The sequence below is a fragment of the Moschus berezovskii genome, chromosome 6 (genome assembly GCF_049115385.1).
Source record: "Moschus berezovskii isolate FMDL1 chromosome 6, NW_MosBer_1.0, whole genome shotgun sequence".
NCBI classification, from domain to species: Eukaryota; Metazoa; Chordata; class Mammalia; order Artiodactyla; family Moschidae; genus Moschus; species Moschus berezovskii.
The window spans coordinates 15,082,958-15,107,619 of NC_142465.1; the positions used below are offsets into that span (position 1 = coordinate 15,082,958).

The 24,662-nt window shown below is 37.8% G+C and overlaps 1 protein-coding gene across 6 annotated transcripts in view; it reads right to left on the reverse strand.

The window, feature by feature from the left end:
- Nucleotides 1–24,662, reverse strand: part of PPFIA2 (PPFI scaffold protein A2) — a 500,869-nt gene that overhangs the window by 473,383 nt on the left and 2,824 nt on the right. The window lies entirely within an intron of this gene.

The window sequence follows — 24,662 nt, forward strand, 5'->3', positions numbered from 1 at the left end:
CTAAGACCCACCTGACTTTGGAGTACAGAATGAAACTCTGCAAGGCTAACAGAGTTTTGCCAAGAGAATACACTAGTCATAGCAACCACCCTCTTCCAACTTTTCTAGATATTTCATATACATGGAATCATATGGTTTGTAATCTTTTGTGTTTGGCTTCTTTCCCTTATCATGATGTTTTTAAGTTTTATGTATACTGTGGTATCAGTAGTTCGCTATTAGTATTTCTGAGTGGCATTTTATTACACGGATATACAGTGTTTTGTCCATACATTTGCCAGTTGAGGGATATTTATGCCACTTCTATTTTTGGCTGTTATGAATAATGCTTTTACCAACATATATAAACAGGTTATATGTGAACATATGAGTTCATTTGTTTTGGTAGATTTCTAAATTTATGTTTATCTTTATAGGAAACTGCCAAAATATTTTTGATAGTGGCTGTATTATGTTAGATGTCAATCTAACATAATTTATGGAAGTTCTAGGTTGTTTAGAGTATCATCAGCACTTAGTATTGGCTCTGTTTTTGATTATAGGATTCTCATGGATGTGAACTGTAATCTCATTTTGGTTTAAATCTGGAATTCCTAATGACTAAAGGTACTGAGTATATTTACATGTGTTCATTGATATCCACTTATCATTATTAGTGAAACATCTATTCAAATTGCCACTTTTTGAAAGTTCCACTATCTTAATTTTTTCCAGATTTATTGAGATATAATTAGCATATAATATTGTGTCAGTTTAAAGTGTACAACATAAAGATTTGATATACTTATACATCATAAAATGATTACCACAGTAGGATTAGTTAATACCTCCATCACCTCAAATAATTACCATTTCTTCCTTGTGCTGAGAGCAATTTTCAGGAATGTAATACAGTGTTATTAACTATAGTCACCATGCTGTACACTAGATCCTGAGAAATTATCCATCTTATAACTTGAAGTTTTACCCTGTGACCAACATCTCCCTATTCCCTCTTCACATACTGCCCTCAATCTCTGGCAATCCATCATTCTATTAATACAATCTATGATCATCTATTTCCTATGGTTTCAACTTTTTTAGATTCCTCATATAAGTAAGATCATTTAGTATTTTTCTGTCTCTATGTGACTCATTTCACTTAGCATAATGCCCTCAAAGTCCATCTGTGCTTTTACAAATGACTGGATTTCCTTCTGTCTCATGACAAACATGAGTCAATTGCTGGATTATATGATAGTTCTATTTCTACTTTTTTGAGGAACCTCCATACTCTTTTCCACAGTGAAAGTACCAATTTTCTTGGTGCTGCAACCTGTCTACTGGAATTTTGGATTTCCAAAAAGTCTCTCTTGATTACTGGTGGTTGTCTAAGACAGTGTTCTCTAATGCCTTACATACCACAGTCAAGAGGCATGTGTGCTTAGTCGCTCAGTCATGTCTGACTCTATGCAATCCTTTGGGCTTTAGCCTGTAGGTTCCTCTGTCCATGGGATTTTTGTGGGTTGTCATTTCCTCCTCCAGGGGATCTTCCCAACCCAGGGATCGAAACGGTGTCTCCTACGTTGCAGGCAGATTCTCTACCTGTTGAGCCATCAGGGAAGCCCACAGTCAAGAGGGGCTGGAGACGGTTCACGGACCACTGCATGAGCTGAGTTGGACGCAGGGTCTATATGTCTATTACTCAATGCACAGAGGGTGAGACCCCTTTCAGGTCTCGGCATATAGTGCTGAATCCCATAGCTTCCACAAAGGCATTTTAATGCATGAATTGATGCCAAATTGTTGTTGTTGAGGGAGCAATATGAGTGACTATATTTTTGACATTACTTTCTATTTGGGAATAATTTAAATATCTCATTATTGAATTGTGAGAGTTTTTATTATTTTCTGAATACAAGTCCTTTATCAGATAAACATTTCGGGAATATTTTCTCCTAGTTGTCTCTGTCTTTTCATTTTTCTTTATGGTCCTTTTTAAAGTATGAATTTTAAAATTCTGTTGAAGTCCAATACATCAGTATTTTGTGAATTGTTTTTAGTACTATGTATCTTCTCCTAATCCAAGGCCTCAAACATTTTCTGCTAAAATGTGTACTGTTTTGCTCTAATATTTACATCTTTGGGTCAGTTGAGTTAACTCTTGTGTATGGTATGAGATAAAGGTCTAAAATAATGCTTTTATGTGAATATCCATTATCCCAGCATCATTTGTTGAAAAGACTGTATTCTCCACATTAAACTGTCTCATTATTTGTTAAAAATCAATTGACCATAAATATAAGAATTTGTTTTGTATTCTTTCATCTTCCATGCTCTATCCTTAAGTCTGTGCTTATTATATCTTAAGGACATGTTTATTCTTAAGCTAGCTTGATTATAGCACTTTTAGAATAAGTTTTGAAATTAGTAAGTCCTTCAGTTTGTCATTATATTTCAAGATTGTTTGGCTATTTGAGGTTTTCTGCCTTTCCATATAAATTTTAGAATCACTTTTTTCCCTTCCTGCAAAATGTCTGCTGACATTTTGATAGGAATTGTGCTCAATATGGAGCTTCCCTGGTGGCTCAGCAGTAAAGAATCCACCTGCAATGCAGGAGACATGGGTTGGCAGGCAGCCCACTCCAGTATTCTTGCCTGGAGAATCACATGGACCGAGGAGCCTGGAGGGCGATTGTCCACAGGGTTGCAGAGTTGGACATGACTGAGCAACTGAGCATACACATGTGCTCAGTATACAGATCAGTGTGTGCATATGTGTTATCTTAATTTTGAGTCTTTGAAATGTGGACATGGAATGTCTCTGTTTAAATTTTCTTTAATTTTTATTAGCAATATTTTGTAATTTTTAATGTGTTTTTCAGTATTCACTTTCAGTACATACAAGCTATGTATTTTGCTAAATTTATTCTCAATTATTTTATTTTGATGTTATTGTGGATAGAATTGTTTTCTTTTTATTACTTTTTGATACTAGGTAGGAACATAATCAATATTTGTATATTCACCTTTTATTCTGTAACCTTGCTGAACTAGTTTATTGGGTCCGATAGTTTTAGAGGTTTCTCATTGTCTTCTTTTGCACATGAAAGAATTTTAAGAAAGAGAGTTCAGTTCAGTTCAGTTCAGTTCAGTTCAGTTGCTCAGTCGTGTCTGACTCTTTGCGACCCCATGAATCACAGCACGCCAGGCCTCCCTGTCCATCACAAACTCCCGGAGTTCACTCAAACTCATGTCCATTGAATTGCTGATGCCATCCAGCCATCTCATTCTCTGTCATCCCCTTCTCCTCCTGCCCCCAATCCTTCCCAGCATCGGAGTCTTTTCCAGTGAGTCAACTCTTAGCATGAGGTGGCCAAAGTATTGCAGTTGCAGCTTTAGCATCAGTCCTTTCAATGAACACCCAGGATTGATCTCCTTTAGAATGGACTGGTTGGATCTCCTTGCAGTCCAAGGGACTCTCAAGAGTCTTCTCCAGCACCACAGTTCAAAAGCATCAATTCTTCGGCCATCAGCTTTCTTCACAGTCCAACTCTCACATCCATACCTGACCATTGGAAAAACCATAGCCTTGACTAGACGAACCTTTGTTGGCAAAGTAATTTCTCTGCTTTTTAATATACTATCTAGGTTGGTCATAGGAGTAGCATAATCATATTTGAATTTTAAATAGATAAGTTTGCAGCTGTGAGGAGTATGTATTTGCAGGAGGAAATGCTGGAGCAAAAGAGATTATTTTTCAACACAGTTGGAATAGTTACTGACAACAAGAATCCAGCACGAACATGTAACAAGACTAGAAATACATAAGAAAATGAATTAAGAAAGATAATTGCTTACTTTTTTTCCACAGAACCAGTTATGTTTACTTTAAGAAAATTGTTTTAAGCTGTCTTTTCAATTAATTACATTTTGAGCTCATTAAAGCTCATAGACTTCTGCTTCCAATAATGGCAGACTGCAAGTAAAATCAGCTTTGTTGATAAGGAAAACTATCAATGTTCCACATTAAAAAAAAAAAAAGTTCACCTATAATCTAATATGACACAAAAGATAGTAAAGAACAGAGAGTATGGGATCAGGAGAAGGTTAGGTTTCAGACTTTTAGTTGCTTTTTTCCCTAATTTTAGAGGGACTGAATTAGCACATTTTGCAGCTTCATGAGGCTAGACAGACAGATACTAGAGTCAATTCCTGACAAGGCAGAAAGGCCCTGGTGAGTCCTCCTCATTTGAAGTTGAGACTCTGAAGGGCTACAATCTAGAAGGATCTTCCCAGAAATTATTTGAATGGAGGTAATTAAGGATTGCTATGTTTCCTAGGCACCTTGCCAAAATAAACTGATATTTCCTGTAGAGGAAGATAATATAATCCTAGAACTAAAATGATTTCCACTAACAATTTTTAAATAAATGACTGCCACACAGTCAAAAATATCCATGCACATGAAATGACAAGACAATAGGAATGAGCAATAACAAAAAATAGAAAATAGCAGAAATAGGCATAGGAGGTACAGACATGGAAGACAAAATAACTATGCTTCCAGTACTCAAAGTGATAAAAGACAAGATGGTAAATTTTCATAGGAAACCAAAATTTAAAAAGCAAAACAAATGGAAGTTGTAGAATTAAAAGGAAAGTAAACACAATAAAGAACCAAATAAATGAACTCAAAACAGATTAGACACAGCAGAGAAAATTAGTGAATCAAAAGGTAGATACAAATAAGATTTTTGACAAATCATAGACAGAGATGTAGATAATACAGACTGGCTATATGAGGCATAGAATACAAAATGAGAAGAATAAGCATATGGGAAGTAGAACTCAAGAATTAAGGAAAAAAAAAAAACCTTTCCCAAAATAAATAAAAGGCACTAAGTTACAATGTCAGTAATCCCTATGAACACAAAACAAGAAAAATACATTTCATTGTAAGGATCATCATTTTAAAATTCTTTAAGAAATTCCTTAAAGCACCCTAAAAGAAAAACAAAAAGTGCTATTTATCCTTAGTGAAAGTCACTCAGTCTTCTCCAACTATTTTGACCCCTGGATTGACTGCTAGTCTCCTCTCTCCATAGAATTCAAATCAGAATACTGGAGTGGGTAGCAGTTCCCTTCTCCAGGGGATCTTCCCAACCCAAGGGTTGAACCCAGGTCTCCCACAATGCAGGCAGATTCTTAACCATCTGAGCCTCCAGGGAAGCCCAAGAATACTGGAACAAGTTTATCCCTTCTCCAGGGATCTTCCCAACCCAGGAATCAAACTGGGGTCTCCTGCATGGCAAGCGGATTCTTTACCAGTTGAGCTACCAGCGAAGCCCATTTATCCTTAAGGGGGCGCCACAATTAAATTGGCGACTACCTTCTCAATAGCAACGAGGAAGTTCAGAATGAAATGATATGTTGAGTCATCAAAAAAATACTGCTAATCTAAAATTCTATATCCAGTGAAAATATTCTTCCTTCAAGAATAAAGGTGAAATAGAGGCATTTTCAGAAAGTCCTAAGCTGAGAAATAAGTTATCTTTAGATCAACATTACAGGAATTGTGGAAGGACCGCTCATTAAGTAGAATAAAAATGACCTCAAATGGAAGATCTAAGATCCATAAAGAATGATTAGTAACACAAATGGCAAGTGTATAAAAAAAAATAAAGGAATAAAAATTGCCTATAGACAACTACAAAATAATATCTTCATATCCTACACATGGAAATATAAAGCAGGAAAAGTACACATTAACAGTACACTTTGGTACACTGAAATAGATGTTGCAAGCTATACATTAACTATTAGAAGAATAGCAAAGGAGTGTAAAACTGCCAGAGTAATACAAGGTGAAAATGGAATGATTAAAAAAAGCATTGTTAATCAATTCAAAAGGAGACATGAAATGTTAGTGACAGAAACACAAAACATACAGAGAAAATGAAAAGCCCTCAGTAAGACAACAGATTAAATGCAAACATACAGGTAAACATGGTAAATATAAAAAGACTAAATCATTTTAAAAGGAAAATTGACAGACTACGTAAAAACAAAATCCAGAAATTAAATGCTGTTTGTGAGTGATACGTGTGTAGACGCAGACACATTGACAGCAAAAGGACGGAAAAAGATGTACAGTGCAAAAGCTAACCACAAAGAAATCTGCTACAATACTATTAAACACAGAGACAACACAATTTATGAGAAAATGCCTAAGAAACTTCATGATGACATAAGATAAAATCGACCATGAAGAGAACAAGGACACAGCTGAATACAACTAATAAAAGCCTCAAAACATACGCAAAAAATTATAGAATTTTGAAGAGAAATGGTAACTCTATAATCATAGTGGGAGCCAATAAAATCTGAATTTATACCAACATAGAACTTTAAACTTGGAATTGTAAAGTGAAGTTGAATTTTTAGAAGAAAAATTAAATTTACTTAACAATGTTCTGAAAAATAGGATTTTAGAGATCAAATATTTTTTATGAAAAAGATATTAGTAGGTAAAATTTTCTGCCTCTGGCAACTCAAACTGCGATGGAATATTTTGTACAGAATATATTGTATAGTTCATAAGACCATACTCTGATGACAGAATATAACAGGCAATAAAATATTTTTAAATGGCATTTTTAATAGAATTATTAAATAATGTTTCTCATATATAAAAATAACAATAGTCTTGCTATTCAGTTCAGTTCAGTCCCTCAGTCTTTTCCGACTCTTTGTGACCTCATGGACTGCAGCGCACCAGGACTTCCTGTCCATCACCAACTCTGGAGCTTGCTCAAACTCATGTCCATGGAGTCAGTGATGCCGTCCGACCATCTCATCCTCTGTCATCCCCTTCTCCTCCCACCTTCAAACTTTCCCAGCCTCAAGGTCTTTTCTAATGAGTCAGCCCTTCTCATCAGGTAGCCAAAGTACTGGAACCTCCCCTTCAGCATCAGTCCTTCATATGAGTACTCCAAATTCATTTCCTTTAGGATTGACTGGTTTGATCTCCTAGCAGTCCAAGGGATTCTCAAGAGTCTTTTCCAACACTACAGGTAAAAAGCGTTAATTCTTCAGTACTCAGCTTTCGTTATGGTCCAACTCTCACATCCATACATGACTACTGGAAAAACATAGCTTTGACTATATGGACCTTTGTCAGCAAAATCATGTCTTTGCTTTTTAATATGCTGTCTAGGTTGGTCATAGCTTTTCTTCCAAGGAGTCAGCATCTTTAAAATTCACGGATGCAGTCACTATCCACAGTGATTTTGGAACCCAAGAAAATAAAATCTCTCACTATTTCCATTTCTTCCCCATCTATATGCCATGAAGTGGAAACTAAGATCATGATCTTAGTTTTTGGAATGTTGAGTTTTAAACTCAACTTTTTCATTCTCCTCTTTCATTTTCATCAAGAGGCTCTTTAGATCATCTTTGTTTTCTGCCATAAGGGTAGTTTCATCTGCATATCTGATGTTATTGATATTTCTCCCAGCAATCTTGATTCCAGCTTGTGCTTCATTCAGCCTGGCATTACTCATCATGCACTCTGCATGTAAGTTAAATAAGCAGGGTGACAATACACAGCCTTGACATACTCCTTTCCCAATTTGAACAGTCTGCTGTTCCATGTTAAGTTCTAACTGTTGCTTCTTGACCTGCATAGAGATTTCTCAGGTGGCAGGTCAGGTGGTCTGATATTCCCATCTCTTTCAGAACTTTCCACAGTTTGTTGTGATCCACATAGTCAAAGACTTTAGTCAATGAAGCAGATATTTTTCTGGAACTCTTGCTTTTTCAATGATCCAGTGGATGTTGGCAATTTGATCTCTGGTTCCTCTGTCTCTTTGAAACCCAGCTTGAACATCTGGAAGTTCTCAGTTCATGTACTACTGAAGCCCAGCTTGGAGAATTTTGACCATTACTTTGCTAGCATGTGAGATGAGTGCAATTGTGGATATTCTTTGGCATTGCCTTTCTTTGGGATTGGAATGAAAACTGACCTTTTCCAGTCTTGTGGCCACTGCTGAGCTTTCCAAATTTGCTGTCATATTGAATGTAGCACTTTCATAATATCATCTTTTATTTATTTGGAATTAATTGATCATTATATAAGAACTCCATAATGAAAACTTTCAAATTAATAACCAGTATTTTTTAACATATCCAATTAAACATATACTAAAGAACCAAAACATAAGTGAATTTTCTAAACTCTAACAAGAATTAAAAAAAAAAAAATGAGCCAAATGTTTGTCCTAAAGAAGCTTACCCTAAAAGTGGGCATAAAAAGAAAGAACTGTAGGTAAAAATAATCCAGAAAAATTAGCTTACTGTAGGACACTGTAGTGTAAAATTCTAATCACACTCATTCTTGAGCAGTTTCCTCTAACATCAAAATTAACATGGGCTTACAGGCAAAGGAACACTTAAAAGCAGAAGTCTTCTGTCAAATACTCTAGGAATAACTGTCAGTTCTTATGCCTGCTTTTGAAAGCAACCTGAAATCTCTTCAGCACCTCCTGAAAGGAGAGGGAGGAGGATATAAGAGCCAGGAGAGATGAGATTTACTTTGTTCCCATAGTACCCATTCCAAGTTCCAGGATAAGGGATCTCAGTACGGGAGGCAAAAATATTTTAAAATTTAATTCTGGGAGAAATCTATCCTAATTCATGGACCAAGAAAGAAATTAGCTATTATTCAGAATCTTATGAGGCACCTGGAGTAACAGGCAAATTTGGCCTTGGAGTACAGAATGAAGCAGGGCAAAGGCTAATAGAGTTTTGGCAAGAGAACGCACTGGTCATAGCAAACACCCTCTTCCAACAACACAAGAGAAGACTCTACACATGAACATCACCAGATGGTCAACATTGAAATCAGTTTGATCATATTCTTTGCAGCCAAAGATGGAGAAGCTGTATACAGTCAGCAAAAACAACACTGCAAGCTGACTGTGGCTCAGATCATGAACTCCTTATTGCCAAATTCAGACTTAAATAGAAGAAAGTGGGGAAAACCACTAGACCATTCAGGTATGACCTAAATCAAATCCCTTATGATTATACAGTGGACGTGAGAAATAGATTTAGGGGACTAGATCTGATAGACAGAGTGCCTGATGAACTATGGATGGAGATTCGTGACACTGTACAGGAGACAGGATTCAAGACCATCCCCAAGAAAAAGAAATGCAAAAAAGCAAACTGGCTGTCTGAGGCTTTACAAATAAAAAAGAAGAGAAGTGAAAAGCAAAGGAGAAAAGGAAAGATATACCCATTTGAATGCAGAGTTCCAAAGAATAGCAAGGAGAGATAAGAAAGCCTTCCTCAGCTATCAATGCAAAGAAATAGAGGAAAACAACAGAATGGGAAAGACTAGAGGTCTCTTCAAGAAAATTAGAGATACCAGGGGAATATCTCATGCAACGCTGGGCTCAATAAAGGACAGAAATTGTATGGACCTAACAAAAGGTCCGTCTAGTCAAGGCTATGGTTTTTCCAATGGTCAGGTATGGATGTGAGAGTTGGACTGTGAAGAAAGCTGATGGCCGAAGAATTGATGCTTTTGAACTGTGGTGCTGGAGAAGACTCTTGAGAGTCCCTTGGACTGCAAGGAGATCCAACCAGTCCATTCTAAAGGAGATCAATCCTGGGTGCTCATTGGAAGGACTGATGCTAAAGCTGCAACTGCAATACTTTGGCCACCTCATGCTAAAAGTTGACTCACTGGAAAAGACTCTGATGCTAGGAAGGATTGGGGGCAGGAGGAGACGGGGACGACAGAGAATGAGATGGATGGATGGCATCACTGACTCGATGGACATGAGTTTGAGTGAACTCTGGGAGTTGGAGATGGACAGGGAGGCCTGGTGTGCTGTGATTCATGGGGTCACAAAGAGTAGGACACGACTGAGCGACTGAACTGAACTGAACAAAAGCAGAAGAAATTAAGAAGAGGTGGCAAGAATACACAGAAGAACTGTACAAAAAAGATCTTCATGACCCAAATAATCACGATGGTGTGATCACTCACCTAGAGCCAGACTTCCTGGAATGTGAAGTCAAGTGGGCCTTAGGAAGCATCACTACGAACAAAGCTAGTGGAGGTGATAGAATTCCAGTTGAGCTATTTCAAATCCTAAAAGATGATACTGTGAAAGTGTTTCATTCAATATGTCAGCAAATTTGCAAATCTCAGTAGGGGCCACAGGACTGGAAAAAGTCAGTTTTCATTCCAATCCCAAAGAAAGGCAATGCCAAAGAAGGCTCAAACTACCACACAATTGCACTCATCTCACACTCTAGTAAAGTAATGTTCAAAATTCTCAAAGCCAGTCTTCAGCAATACGTGAACCATGAACTTCCAGATGTTCAAGCTGGTTTTACAAGAGGCAGAGGAACCAGAGATCAAATTGCCAACATCCGCTGGATAATGGAAAAAGCAAGAGAGTTCCAGAAAAACATCTATTTCTGCTTTATTGGTTATGTCAAAGCCTCTGATTGTGTGGATCACAATGAACTGTGGAACATTCTGAAAGAGATGGGAATACCAGACCACCTGACCTGCCTCTTGAGAAACCTGTATGCAGGTCAGGAAGCAACAGTTAGAACTGGACATGGAACAACATACTGGTTCCAAATAGGAAAAGGAATATGTCAAGGCTGTATATTGTCACCCTGTTTATTTAACTTATATGCAGAGTACATCATGAGAAATGCTGGGCTGGGAGAAGCACAAGCTGGAATCAAGATTGCTCGGAGAAATATCAATAACCTCAGATATGCAGATGACAGCACCCTTATGGCAGAAAGTGAAGAAGAAGAAAGAGCCTCTTGATGAAAGTGAGAGGAGAATGAAAAAGTTGGCTTAAAACTCAACATTCATAAAACTAAGATCATGGCATCTGGTCCCGTCACTTTATGGCAAATAGATGGGGAAACCATGGAAACAGTGTCAGACTTTATTTTTCTGGACTCCAAAATCACTGCAGATGGTGAGTGCAGCCATGAAATTAAAAGACGCTTCCCCCTTGGAAGGAAAGTTATGACCAAACTAGATAGTATATTAAAAAGCAGAGACATTACTTTGTCAACAAAGTTCCATTAGTCAAGGATGTGGTTTTTCCTGTAGTCATGTATGGATGTGAGAATTGGACTATAAAGAAATCTGAGCGCCAAAGAACTGATGCTTTTCAACTGTGGTGTTGGGGAAGACTCTTGAGAGTCCCTTGGACTGCAAGGAGATCCAAACAATCCATCCTAAGGGAGATCAGTCCTGGATGTTCATTGGAAGGACTGATGTTGAAGCTGAAACTCCAATACTTTGGCCACCTGATACAAAGAACTGACTCACTGGAAAAGACCCTGATGCTGGGAAAGATTGGGGGAAGGAGGGGAAGGAGATGGCAGAGGATGAGATGGTTGGATGGCATCACCGACAAATGGACATGAGTTTGGGTAAACTCCAGGAGTTGGTGATGGATAGGGAGGCCTGATGTGCTGTGGTTCATGGGGTCACAAAGAGTCCGGCATGACTGAGTGACTGAACTGAACAGAATCTCATTTCATAAATTCTGTCATGTTTTGGGAAAATTAGTAGACTTTTATGTAAAAAAAAAATCACTGGGATCACAAATAAAACTTGGATGAGAATACAATGAGTATTTTAAAATTTGAATCCTATGCACCTTTGACCTGCTAATCTTCAATAAGATTAAAATTGCATAATCTTTATGACCTTTAAGTTGTCGAACGAGAAATATTAAGGTCTTACTAAGGACCAGACAGAATAAGCTAACAGAGCTACTACTTTGTAAATTAAATTTTAGAGATCAATACGAAGATGTATGATATAATTACCCATGGTGTGATAGTTATGTTTTAGAAGAATTTCACTATAGTCTAAACTCTCTTTTCCCAAACTACAGCATTCTTGTTGTAGCTACCTAGCTTTGAGCCGTAAGGCTCTGAAAAGAAATATCCAGGAAAAGTAAATAGTGTGAATTTCAATATCTTTGTTATTTAATCTAGATTTTCTCTTCAAAGATTAACAAAAAATGAATCATATGGATGCTAACATCAAGTATACCAAAGTAGACTATAAGATTTAGTGGAAGATTCAGGTTAGAAATTCATCTTGTGAATATTAATCGCCTTTTTCTCTTAATATTTTCTTTTTTGAGAGAATGAGAACGAGCAGAACAATAAACTACTTCAAAAAAAAAAAAAAAAACTAACGCAAACATTCTACTTTTATTATTGTTTTCTCATAATGAAAGTCAGATATAGATACCAGACAGTGGTAGTAGTTTTATAACATCAGAAAGCTATTTTTACCACTTCTTTTATGAAAGTTGACTTGATTTAGGAGCTAAACTCCTTAGTAAAAGAGCATTAAAATGCAAAAAGAAATTTGAAGTCAAAAGAATATATTCATATCTTCAAAGAAAGTTATTTACATTCTGATCTTCCATGCTCTGATTTGTAAAATATTCAAAATACCACCACCTCTTGATATAAAACTCATTTCATTATATAAGGGGGTTTGAGGCATAGTATTAACACCAGCCTCATATATACTATGACTTTAGTGTTATAAACACTCTAGCCATAGGCTTTATAAATTATATTTGTTCTTCTGTTTTATGAAGATACTTAATATATGCTGTCTAACATGTTTATGACTATATGACTTACCAAATAAGCACAGAATATAGAGAATGTGTTCAAAAAGCAAGAACTGGGTTTTGTGTTCATTTTATTATTCAGTATTTTTGAACAACTAAATGCCAGATACTGCTGTAGGCAGAAAACACAGCTGTGAACCATTAAAAAAGAATCTCCTGGCTTCACAGAATAGAATATAGGGAGGGAGAATGAGATAATAAACAAGACAAAGAAATAAAATATGTACTATGATGGATGCTTATAAGTGCTATGGAGTAAATCTAGATAAGGACTGGGGGTGTTAAGGAGGCTGTTCCCAGGTGGTGCTGGTGGTAAAGACCTTACCTGCCAAGGCAGGAGACATAAGAAACCCACAACTTCAATCCCTTGGTTGGGAAATGCCCTAGAGGAGAGCAGAACAGCCCACTCCAGTATTCTTGCCTGGAGAATTCCATGGATAGAGAAGCCTGGCGAGCTGTGGTCCATAGGGTCATAAAGAGTCAGACACAACTTAGCAGAAAGAGAGATTATAATTTTAAATAGGGTGATCAGGCAGGGTCCCACTGAGAATGTGATATCTGAGTAAAGCCCAGAATGAGCTAAGAGAGCATGTGTTTATGGAGAGGCAACTTTCCTAGGCTTTGGGAGGAGTCATGACAAAGTCCCTAAGGCACTTGAATGCCTGACATGTTGAAAAGAAAGAACATCAGGATGGTAGGAGTAAAGCTGAGTGAGCTAGATAATAGCAGGAGGTAATATCAGACAAATAAAGAGGAGGGGACAGATGTTAGGCCTTTGAACCAGTTTAAGGACCTGAGCTTTTACATTGAGATGGAAAAGCATTTCAGAGATTTGAACAGATGCGAAACAAAATCTGCCCTACCTTTCATCAGAGTCAGAATCTCTCTTGCTGTTCTTTCTGCAATAAACTGATAAAGTACAGGGATTAGAGCAAGAAGACCAGTTAGGAAAATCCTAGTCTACTTGGAAAAGAGAGTAACTCTTCAGATGCAGTTGTAGAGGTGATTATAGTGGTTCAGTTCTACATATACTTTGAAGCTAAAACTGAAATGTTTAACTGCTAAATTGAATACAAATGTGAAAGAAGAAAGACACCAATATTTTGGCCTAAACCCACATAAGATTGGGCTTCTCAGGTGGCTTCGTGGTAAGGAACTTCCCTGCAATTCAGGAGACCTGGGTTCGATCCCTGGGTCAGGAAGATCCCTTGGAGGGAAATGACAACCCACTCCAGTATTCTTGCCTGGAAAATCTCAAAGAACAGAGGAGCCTAGTGGGCTATAGTCCATGGGATTGCAAAGAATAGGACACAACTGAGTAACTAAGTGCACACACACACACACACACACATAAGATTAGCATTGCTATTAATTGAGATACATAAGACTAACCGAAGAATTGATGCTTTTGAACTGTGGTGCTGGAGAAGACTCTTGAGAGTCCCTTGGACTGCAAGGAGATCCAACCAGTCCATTCTAGAGGAGATCAATCCTGGGTGTTCATTGAAAGGACTGATGCTGAAACTGAAGCTCCAATACTTTGGCCACCTCATGCGATGAGTTGACTCACTGGAAAAGACTCTGATGCTGGGAAGGATTGGGGGTGGGTGGAGATGGGGACGACAGAGAATGAGATGGCTGGATGGCATCACCAACTTGATGGACATGAGTTTGAGTGAACTCCGGGAGTTGGTGATGGACAGGGAGGCCTGGCGTGCTGTGATTCATGGGGTCGCAAAGAGTCAGACATGACTGAGTGACTGAACTGAACTGAACTGAAGACTAACTGAAGATCACAAACTCTGTTTTGGACATTTAAAATTTCTACATATTGACAATATGAGTGTGAAGGTCGGAGGAAATGTTTGGATTAGAAATGTAAATTCCAGTGTTATTAATATTTAGATGTTATTTAAAACCAGGAGATGGAAGAAATAATCAATGGTGTGAATAGAGATAGAAAGAGAAAAGGTACAGGTATTGAGCCCAGGGAGTGATCAAGTATTAATGAGTCAGGGGGATGAGAAGCAACTAACAGCAAAGACTGGGGAATAAGCAATGAGGTGGAAGGAAAATCAGGCGAGTGGGCTGACCTAGAGCCAGATGAAGAAAGTATAAGAAAAGTGTCTAATGACAAAAAAAAGGAAACTGAAAACTTATCACTATATTTAGCAATATGGAAGTTATAAATAATATATGCAAGAGTAGTTTAGATGAAGTTGTTGGGGTGAACACCTGAATGATGTAGATTCAAGAGAAATGAGAGAGAAATTAGAACAAGTACAAAAAAAAAAAAATTAACTTTTCCTGCAAAGGGAAAGATAAATGTGTTGACAGCTTGGTATGGCAGGGTTGTTAAGATATTTTTAAATGGAAGAAATACAGGAATATTTAATGCTGTGGTTATAATTCATTAGCGATGGACACATTATTGTTGAGACAGGAAAAAAGAGGGAAAATATTTTGTCCTAGAATAGCAAGAAGGGAGGAGATCTAGAACACAAAAGGGGGAACTAGCCTATTATAGAAACATGGACAGTTCATCACAGATGAGAATAAAAGGCAATAAAATAACTAGAAATGATAGTTTCAAAGAATTTACAAATAAATATAATATTCAGTGGATTATAGACATTATATTCTTATTACCATAACCAACTCCTAGAAACCATAATTGGGTAAAGTCTTAAGAAAAAAAGTACGTATCAGCCACACTATACTGTAAACACAGAACCTGACTCAGAGTAGGCCCTAAAATATTGTTGAATAAACAATAATTGTGTATTAAGTAACTGAATAAATTAGTAAAGCTGAGGTGCATACCCTTTATAATCATTTGAAATTGACAAATGTATATAACATATTAAACGGTACTAGAATTCCTTCTTTTATATGTAAGTAAACAGAAGCCTCCGAAGTTCAGTGGTTTTCTATTGTCACAGGGTTTGGAAAAATTGAAACTAGAATCCAGGTATTGTAATTTCTAATGAAATACTTTTCCATAAAGCCTATACTGTCCTACTCATTAGATGAACCTAATGGGCTATAAAGTATGCTGAGTACATAAAAAGGCAAATTCATGGTAACATAAATATGAAGATTGGGGTCCTTGAATACTTATATTCAGTATAATTATACCAGCTCTAATAATCATTTCACATTTCCTTAATGGCAACCCACTCCAGTACTCTTGCCTGGAAAATCCCATGGACAGAGGAGCCTGGTAGGCTACTGTCCATGGGGTCACAAAGAGTCGGACACGACTGAGCGACCTCACTTTCTTCCTTCCTTCCTTGTTAGAACTTAGGAGTATTTCTGATGAGTGCTTTCTGTGGCCCATGTCTCTTAAAGGTTTCTGTCCATAGGATTTCTAGGCAAGAATACTAGAGTGGGTTGCCATTTCCTTCTCCAGGGTATTTGCCGAACCCAGGAATCAAACCCAGGTCTCCTGCCTTGCAGGCAGATTATTTACTGACTGAGCTACAAGGGAAGCCCTAAAAGTTTCTAGAGAAGTTAAATACTTCTTTATGAATATAATGAAATAAAGAGGACTTAGAGTAAAACAAAAGTAAGCCATGAATAGAACCCTGGTTGAACAGGTTACTTAACCTGTCTATGCTTCAGTTTTATCATCTGTAAAATGGGAATAACACCCTCATTGGAATATTTTAAGGATTGATTCAGAAATTAATATTACTATATCTCTTCTGATTCCCTCAGGTAAAGAAATTGGCCCCAAATGAAATTTCAGCCAAATGTCTTAAGTTTTTTTGCTCATGATTAGAAAACAAACTATCTTTCCTTTTGTTCTGAAATTATACAGTCTCACAATTCTATAGTGCTAGTTCAATAACATACTAGTTCCGAGCTCCTATTCCAACCTAAAGTTGTGCTCTGTCCTTCCCAGCCCCTGCCCCTGCCATCCTACCCACCCACCCACCACACATAGTTCAGGCTCGCTTCAAGCCTTGAAGCAGGTCTGCACTGGAGGATGAGGGCATGGTCTCTCTTTACTCTGACGTCCCCTACTCTTAGCAGTAGTTTCTGACCCTTCTAAGAATCGGGGCCATGGAAGGGGAAGCTGGGGAGAAACATCACAGTGGTATGGGCTGACCTACATGCCATCCATGACTGGGGCTTTCTGAATGGCAAATAGATAATCAGTGATCCTTCTTCCACGGTGCACTCGTGGCTTCCTCAAAATTCCCTCTGTAGATTCTTCTTGGGTTTTCACTGACTTGCTCTCAGTATCTTCTCTGAAGTCAATATCCCACTTTGTCACTCATTGCTCACCATTTAGAAACTCGGGGTTTTAACATTCTATTTTGTGGGTTTACACAGAAATTACCCTAAGGAATATCCCCTTTCAAGGGAACTTCTTGCTCTTCAAAAAACTTACCTTTGTGTTGATATTGGAGGAGTTGCAGTTTATCTGACAGGTGGCTCTTCAACCGGCCATAGAGACAGGGGCATTTCCGGCCACAACTGTGGCTTTTAGACTTCAGCCTCTATATTCTTCAACTTCTGGAGGCAGCACATCAAGCTCTCTGAACATTGCCCATGAAGCCCTTCTCACTTGACTAAGTTGAATAGGAATCACCCCATGGTTCATACATGGTGTGGTAGATTATGCACAGCAGACCAACTGCCATGCGAAACAGTTCTGTCTCTCTTCTAGCTTTACCAACTTTTGTAGAGTCTTAAATGGAGCTTTAGCCAGTATTCGACTAATTAGTTGGATTATATCTTAGCACCTCCTGCAAATAAAGTCTTGCACCTCACTTATTTAGACTCTCCTCAAACAGAAAGACAGCCTCTCATTTTAATATCTGGATGCTTAAATGAAACATTATCTGGTGTAGGTGGAGTGTTCAGAAATGTTAGGTATTACTGTCATGCATCTTCTATTTATTATTTAGCATTTTAAAAGTGGCTAAGTGAGGAATTACTCACGTAAAAAAGTATTAGGAGAAAAAAGTTTGAAAGATTTAGGAATGAAGACAATGTGGTATCATGAAAGTTAAGAGTGAAATGTGTTTTTGTTGTTCGTTTATTTTTGGAGGTATTTTTTGAGAAGGGTGTTAATCACAGTGTCAGATTTTGCAGTGAATTTTTATAAAACAAGCCTCCTACATTAATCAGTTGGTAACTGGTAACATAATTTTTAGTAAGGTTTTAGAAGAAAAGCCGAACTGCAGTTGGCTCAAAAAGTGAACAGAAGATGAAGACATTGAGACAGTGAAAATGGACAAGTCGGGAAATAAAGGAAAAAAGAGATTGGTATCTAAATGGAGACCCAGTGTTAAGGAACTCTTTTGCTATTATTGTACTTACCATCACTGTACTTTTAAGGAATAGATTTGAATATGTTACCAAAAAGCCAGTTGAGAAGGAGAGGGAGAAACTGAAGATACAGGAGACAAAAAAAAAAAGTCAAAGGAGGAGATAAAAAGAGGGGATCAAGGATTTGGAGGGAAGTATTAAACCAGTGTAGTGCATAAGATTGGAGAACATAGGTGAATAAAGATGAGTATGGATATAAATAAGTACATGAGAATATGTAGGAAAAGAGTGAGCACTAAAGAACAACACACCTTGTAGCCTACAAGGGGAATGGTTATGAAGAATCAAGGACATGAGAATTTCAAGATGAGATAATTGATAGCATATTTTGGCACAAAGAGGCCATGAACATGAAGAATGAAAGAGGATCACTAGATTTGCAAAATGTGCACGCATCGGTGGCATACAGGAGTGTGTTTTTAGGAGAATGGTGATGATAGAAGCCTGATTATGAGTTAGAAACGAGCGGGACTTCCCTGGCAGTCCGATGGTTAGGACTCCACCTTTCAACTGCAGTGGGCATGGGTTCAGTCCCTGGTCAGGGAACTAAGATCCTGCATGCCTCACATCATGGTCACACACAAAAAGTTATAAATAAAGGCAAAAGGCTATAAATAACAGGAAATAAAGACTGAGGGTAAATACCATTTCATTTGGCTAGGGGAAAAATAACTTGAAGAAAGAGAAACACATTTAAGAATAGAATAACCATAATCAGAGATAGCAAAAGATATAGCATCTTTAGTTTTGACAGGAGTGAGGGATAAAACCCTTCTGTATGTGGTATGGTGGCATTAGGTCTCACTGAAAAGGAAGGAGCTCTCAATCCAGATGTGATCTTCTTAGCACAACAGGAAGGCTGTTGTTTGACTTAATCAAGAGACGTGAGACTGGCCATCAAGGAAGTGAAGAAATTGGGAAAACAATTTAAGAAAATGCAGTTAAGATTTTTTTTTATAAGATCAATCGAAAACTTACAAAATTTAATAATGATTGTGGATAGTAGGATTTTTAGTGCGTTCAATTTGTGCTGGTGTTCATTATTACCCAGGAAAATTGTGCCATTAAGATTGGCTAAGGATAATGATGGTAATATCTATGGTAATAATAATAACATCAATAGCTGCATTTAACATTTATTGAGCATGTACTATCTGTGAGGTACGGAACTGATCATTTGACATGTTCCAGTTCATTTATGTCTTATAATGACCTTATGAGGCAGGTTCTATCATTATTTGAACTAATTACTTTGACCAAGGTTATTAAGCTAGTAAGTAGTAAGTAGCAAGCCAAAAATATACCTAGGTACAGCATCTCTGGAATAAGAATGACTTCTGTCACTTCCTGTAAGTTTCACTTAAATATTTTGTTTTTTAAGATGTTAAAGCATAAATGTTTCCCTCTTTCCCACAAGTAGCCTCTTTTAACTTAATTCCTCATCAGAGTAGATACTGGTACATCTCAATTTATGAAAAATACCAAGTGAGATTTAATAATGACGGCATCACCGACTCTATGGACACGAGTTTGAGTGAACTCCGGGAGTTGGTGATGGACAGGGAGGCCTGGTGTGCTGTGATTCATGGGGTCGCAGAGAGTCGGACACAACTGAGCGACTGAACTGAACTGAACTGAACCGAACTGAAGGTTTCTGAAGCACATACACACAGCTCCTTTTAACCACTCATATGCTAGATATCATCCTCTCCTTCCAGTTAAAAAAACAGAGTTTCAGAGAAGTCAGTCACTTACCCTTGACAGCTCAGCTAGTAAGTGGAAGAACTCTAATTCAAATTCAGATCTTTTAACTTAAGTCCAAAGTCACAGCCATTTAGTTCATTTTCTGGCTATGTCCATTCTCTCTCCTCAATATTCTTTACATCGACATGTCTTTCTTAGTTTCAAGGTTCACAGTCCTATTTGAAATTCCCACACCTCATCAGAATGATTACATTATCACAATAAGCTCTTCTAACATAATAATGACCCAATGACTCTTTTAACATCTATTTGTGGCAGGTTAGTTAACTGATGGTAACTGTGTTTCATCCATCCTTGTAATTTTGCCATGTAATATTGCTTTCCACTCTGTCTCTTGGCTTGGCCAAGGAGTATTACAAAAAAAAAAAAAAAAAAGACCCAAGCAGAAGCTTAAAAAGTATTTGCTTTTTTTTTTTGCTTTGCCCTTACTGTTTTGCCATCACCATGAAAACATGCAGAGACTATCATATTGAAGGATCATATCCAAACAGAGTTGACAGGCCCAAGTTGGTCCAGCTAAGGCCATCCTAGATCAAACAATAGCCAGTTAACACACAGTTAACTGAGTCAACTTTCAGATAACAAGTGGCCTAGTAAGCCTAGCCAAGCTTAACCAATCCAAGTCAAGGTCAGGCTCAGGCACTCAGTCTTGTCCAACTCTTTGCAACTCCATGGACTGTAGCCCACCAGGCTTCTCTGTAGATGGGATGCTCCTGGCAAAAATATTGAAGTAGGGTGCCATTTCCTCCTCCAGGGGATCTTCCCAACCTAGGAGTCAAACCCAAGTCTCTTACATCTCCTGCACTGGCAGACAGATTCTTTACCATTAGCACCACCTGGGAAGCCCAGTAAAGGTCAGCTGAATTCCTTAAACCCATTATATTGCATGATAATGAGGTTTTATGTTGTTTGTTACTTAGCATTATTTTAGCCATAGATAACTGATACACAAGTATTATATAACCTATCCTGAATCAAAATGGCAGAATAATATACCTTCATTATTGCCTTATCACGTCACTAGTTCACTCAAGCTTCTACTGATTACTCTGTGTACAAATGTCTGTCCTTACCTTTCACCACACATATGAACAGGCTAGAATCCTCCACTGTCACTATACAAAAGATGCATTCCTACCCTACAACAAACCTCTCAGTCACTCTCCTTATTTAATCCCTATTTACTCTTTTTTTAATCAGGGATACTGCTAGCTCAGCTGGTTCCTTTATGAGAATTAGGAACACCTCGCCTAGCCTGGAGCAGAGCACAGGCTGAATTCCAGTCCCCACATATCCTTCAGCAGGATCACCCCTCCATAACTGTACTGTCGATACAAAATATCCTCTAGTCCTTTCTAACCTTCTCTTAAAAATATCTCTAATATCATTTTCCACATGAAACTTTATGTAGTTTATTACATATCAGTGTTGTGGTACAAATACTTTTAGTACCTCTGTAATCTTCTGGTACTATATTAATTTCGATCTATTAATGTTATACCTATTTCCTAAGTTCTCTGGGAAAAAAAACTATTCTATCCCCTTTACAAACATATGTAATCATTCAGTAATACACAGAAGACTCTCAATATATGCTAAATAAGATGCTGAAAAAGGGCTTCCCTGATACCTCAGTTGGTAAAGAATCTGCCTGTAATGCAGGAGACCCTGGTTTGACTCCTGGGTCTGGAAGATCCACTGGAGAAGGGATAGGCTACCGACTCTCGTATTCTTGGGCTATTCTTGGGCAATCATCTATGAGGACTAGCAAGTGTCTGGGTGAAGAGTTAGAGAAGCTTTGGTTGAGTGAGAGGCAGATGATAACTGAGTTTGGGCATCTTGAATCTCAGATTCTATGGCTCATTAAAATGGATCTGTGCATTAGACATCAGTGTATTGCTTAGAAACATCAGGCCTAAAATATGAAATGATGTGGAATTATCAATTCTTGTTAAACACAGTTATCTTTAATTACATAAAGAAAAAGTAAACAATATGACTACAAAATATTTTCATGGTTAGGACTGTAAAAATCACCGCTGCATTTGTTCCTAAAAAAATGATAGGAGAGAAAATGACTAATTCAAAGCACGAAATCATCAACTAAAAAATATTGTATAGCGATTGAAAACATAATATGTCATAAAATTTGACTCAGCTTTGAATTCTATCCCATGTTTGCTAAAACAAGTTTAACTTTTATGTTATTGTAGTTTTTATTTTATATATTTTATTTCTGTCTAAAAACTCACAATACCAAGGGAACATTTCATACAAAGATGGTCACAATAAAGGACAGAAATGGTATAGACCTAACAGAAGCAGAAGACATTAGGAAGAGGTGGCAGGAATACACAGAAGAACTATACAAAAAAGATCTTCACGACCCAGATAATCATGATGGTGTGATCACTGACCTAGAGCCAGACATCCTGGAATGTGAAGTCAAGTGGGCCTTAGGAAGTATCACTGAAAACAAAGCTAGTGGATGTGATGGAATTCCAGTTGAGCTATTTCAAATCCTAAAAGATGAAGCTGTGAAAGTGCTGCACTCAATATGCCAGCAAATTTGGAAAACTCAGCAGTGACCACAGGACTGAAAAAGGTCAGCTTTCATTCCACTCCCAAAGAAAGGCAATGCCAAAGAATGCTCAAACTAACACACAATTGCACTCATCTCACACACTAGCACGAAGGCAATGGCAACCCACTTCACTACTCTTGCCTGGAAAATACCATGGACAGAGGAGCCTGGTAGGCTGCAGTCCATGGAGTCTCAAAGAGTAGGACACAACTGAGCGACTTCACTTTCACTTTTCACTTTCACGCATTGGAGAAGGAAATGGCAACCCACTTCAGTGTTCTTGCCTGAAGAATCCCAGGGACGGGGGAGCCTGGTGGGCTTCCGTCTATGGGGTCGCAGAGTCAGACACGACTGAAGTGACTTAGCAGCAGCAGCACACACTAGCAAAGTAATGCTCAAAATTCTCCAAGCCAGGCTTCAACAAACAGTACATGAACCATGAACTTCCAGATGTTCAAGCTGGATTTAGAAAAGACAGAGGTAACCAGAGATCAAATTGCCAACATCCGCTGGATCATAAAAAAAGTGCGAGAGTTCCAGAAAAACATCTATTTCTGCATTGCTGACTCTGGCATAGACTTTGACTGTGTGGATCACAACGAACTGTGGAAAATTCTTCAAGAGATGGGCATACCAGACCACCTGACCTTCCTCCTGAGAAATCTGTATGCAGGTCAGGAAGCAACAGTTAGAATTGGACATGGACCAACAGATTGGTTCCAGATAGGGTAAGGAATATGTCAAGGCTGTTTATTGTCACCCTAATTATTTAACTGATATGCAGAGTACATCATTAGAAATGCTTGACTGGATGAAGCACAAGCTGGAATCAAGATTGCTGGGAGAAATGTCAATAACCTCAGATATGCAGATGACACCACCCTTATGGCAGAAAGCGAAGAGGAACTAAAGAGCCTCTTAATGGAAGTGAAAGAGGAGAGTGAAAAAGTTTGTTTAAAGCTCAACATTCAGAAAACTAAGATCATGACATCTGGTCTTATCATTTTGTGGCAAATAGATGAGGAAACAATGGAAACAGTGGCTGACTTTATTTTTTGGGGGCTCCAAAATCACTGCAGATGGTGACTGCAGCCATGAAATTAAAAGATTCAAAGAAAAGTTATGACCATCCTAGAGAGCATATTTAAAATCAGAGACATTACTTTGCCAACAAAGTTCCATGTAATCAAAGCTACGGTTCTTTCAGTAGTCATGTATAGATGTGAGAGTTGGACTATAAAGAAAGCTGAGCACTGAAGAATTGATGCTTTTGAGCTGTGGTGTTGGAGAAGATTCTTGAGAGTCCCTTGGCCTGCAAGGAGGTCCAAGTAGTCCATCGTAAAGGAGATCAGTCCTGGGTATTCATTGGAAGGACTGATGTTGAAGCTGAACTCCAATTCTTTGGCCACCTGATGTGAAGAGCTGACTCATTTGAAAAGACCCTGATGCTGGGAAAGATTGAAGGCAGAAGGAGAAGGGGACAACAGAGGATGAGATGATTGGATGGCATCACTGACTCAATGGACATGAGTTTGAGTAAACTCTGGGAGTTGGTGATGGACAGGGAGGCCTGGCGTGCTGCAGTCCATGAGGTCGCAAAGAATCAGACACCAGACATGACTGAGTGACTGAACTGAACTGAAAAACTCACATTTGTGGGAGTCATTTTCTTCTCCCAAGTGGATGTAAAATGTAGTGCGACCAAACAGTTCAGGTACATTGCTTACAAAATATTTTAAAAGGTTCAAGGATGCCAATTGAAGAAGTTTATATTCCTCTGTTACTTGCAGAAAACTTAAATCCCTGAAGTTGTAGATTAGGTTATTAAATATTTGCTTTAACAAATGTCAGGACCATCACTATCTTTAATGACCTGTGGATTGCTAAGGGTATTAAATATTTCTAATAGTAAAATACAAATAAATATTGAAAACTGTGTCAAAATGTTTATAAGAGACTAGAACTATACCCATGTAAATGTACAGGCTCCTAATCCCTAATCTATAATTCCAAAACTCAAACACTCTGAAAACTGACATTTATTTGTAAGTATGAGGCCATTTATAGTTTGAGTATTTTTCACACAGTAGGAATTTCTCATATTTCTTCAGAAATATGAAGTGTATAATTATATAGTATTTCCTAGAATCTGGCTAGAGGAGATCATGGTTGAAGTTGTACAATACATACATAATATAAATTAGGAAAATTCTGAACTTTAAAACATAAGGGGTTTGGATAAGAGATTATGTACCAGTATAATGAAAAGTCAAAAATTT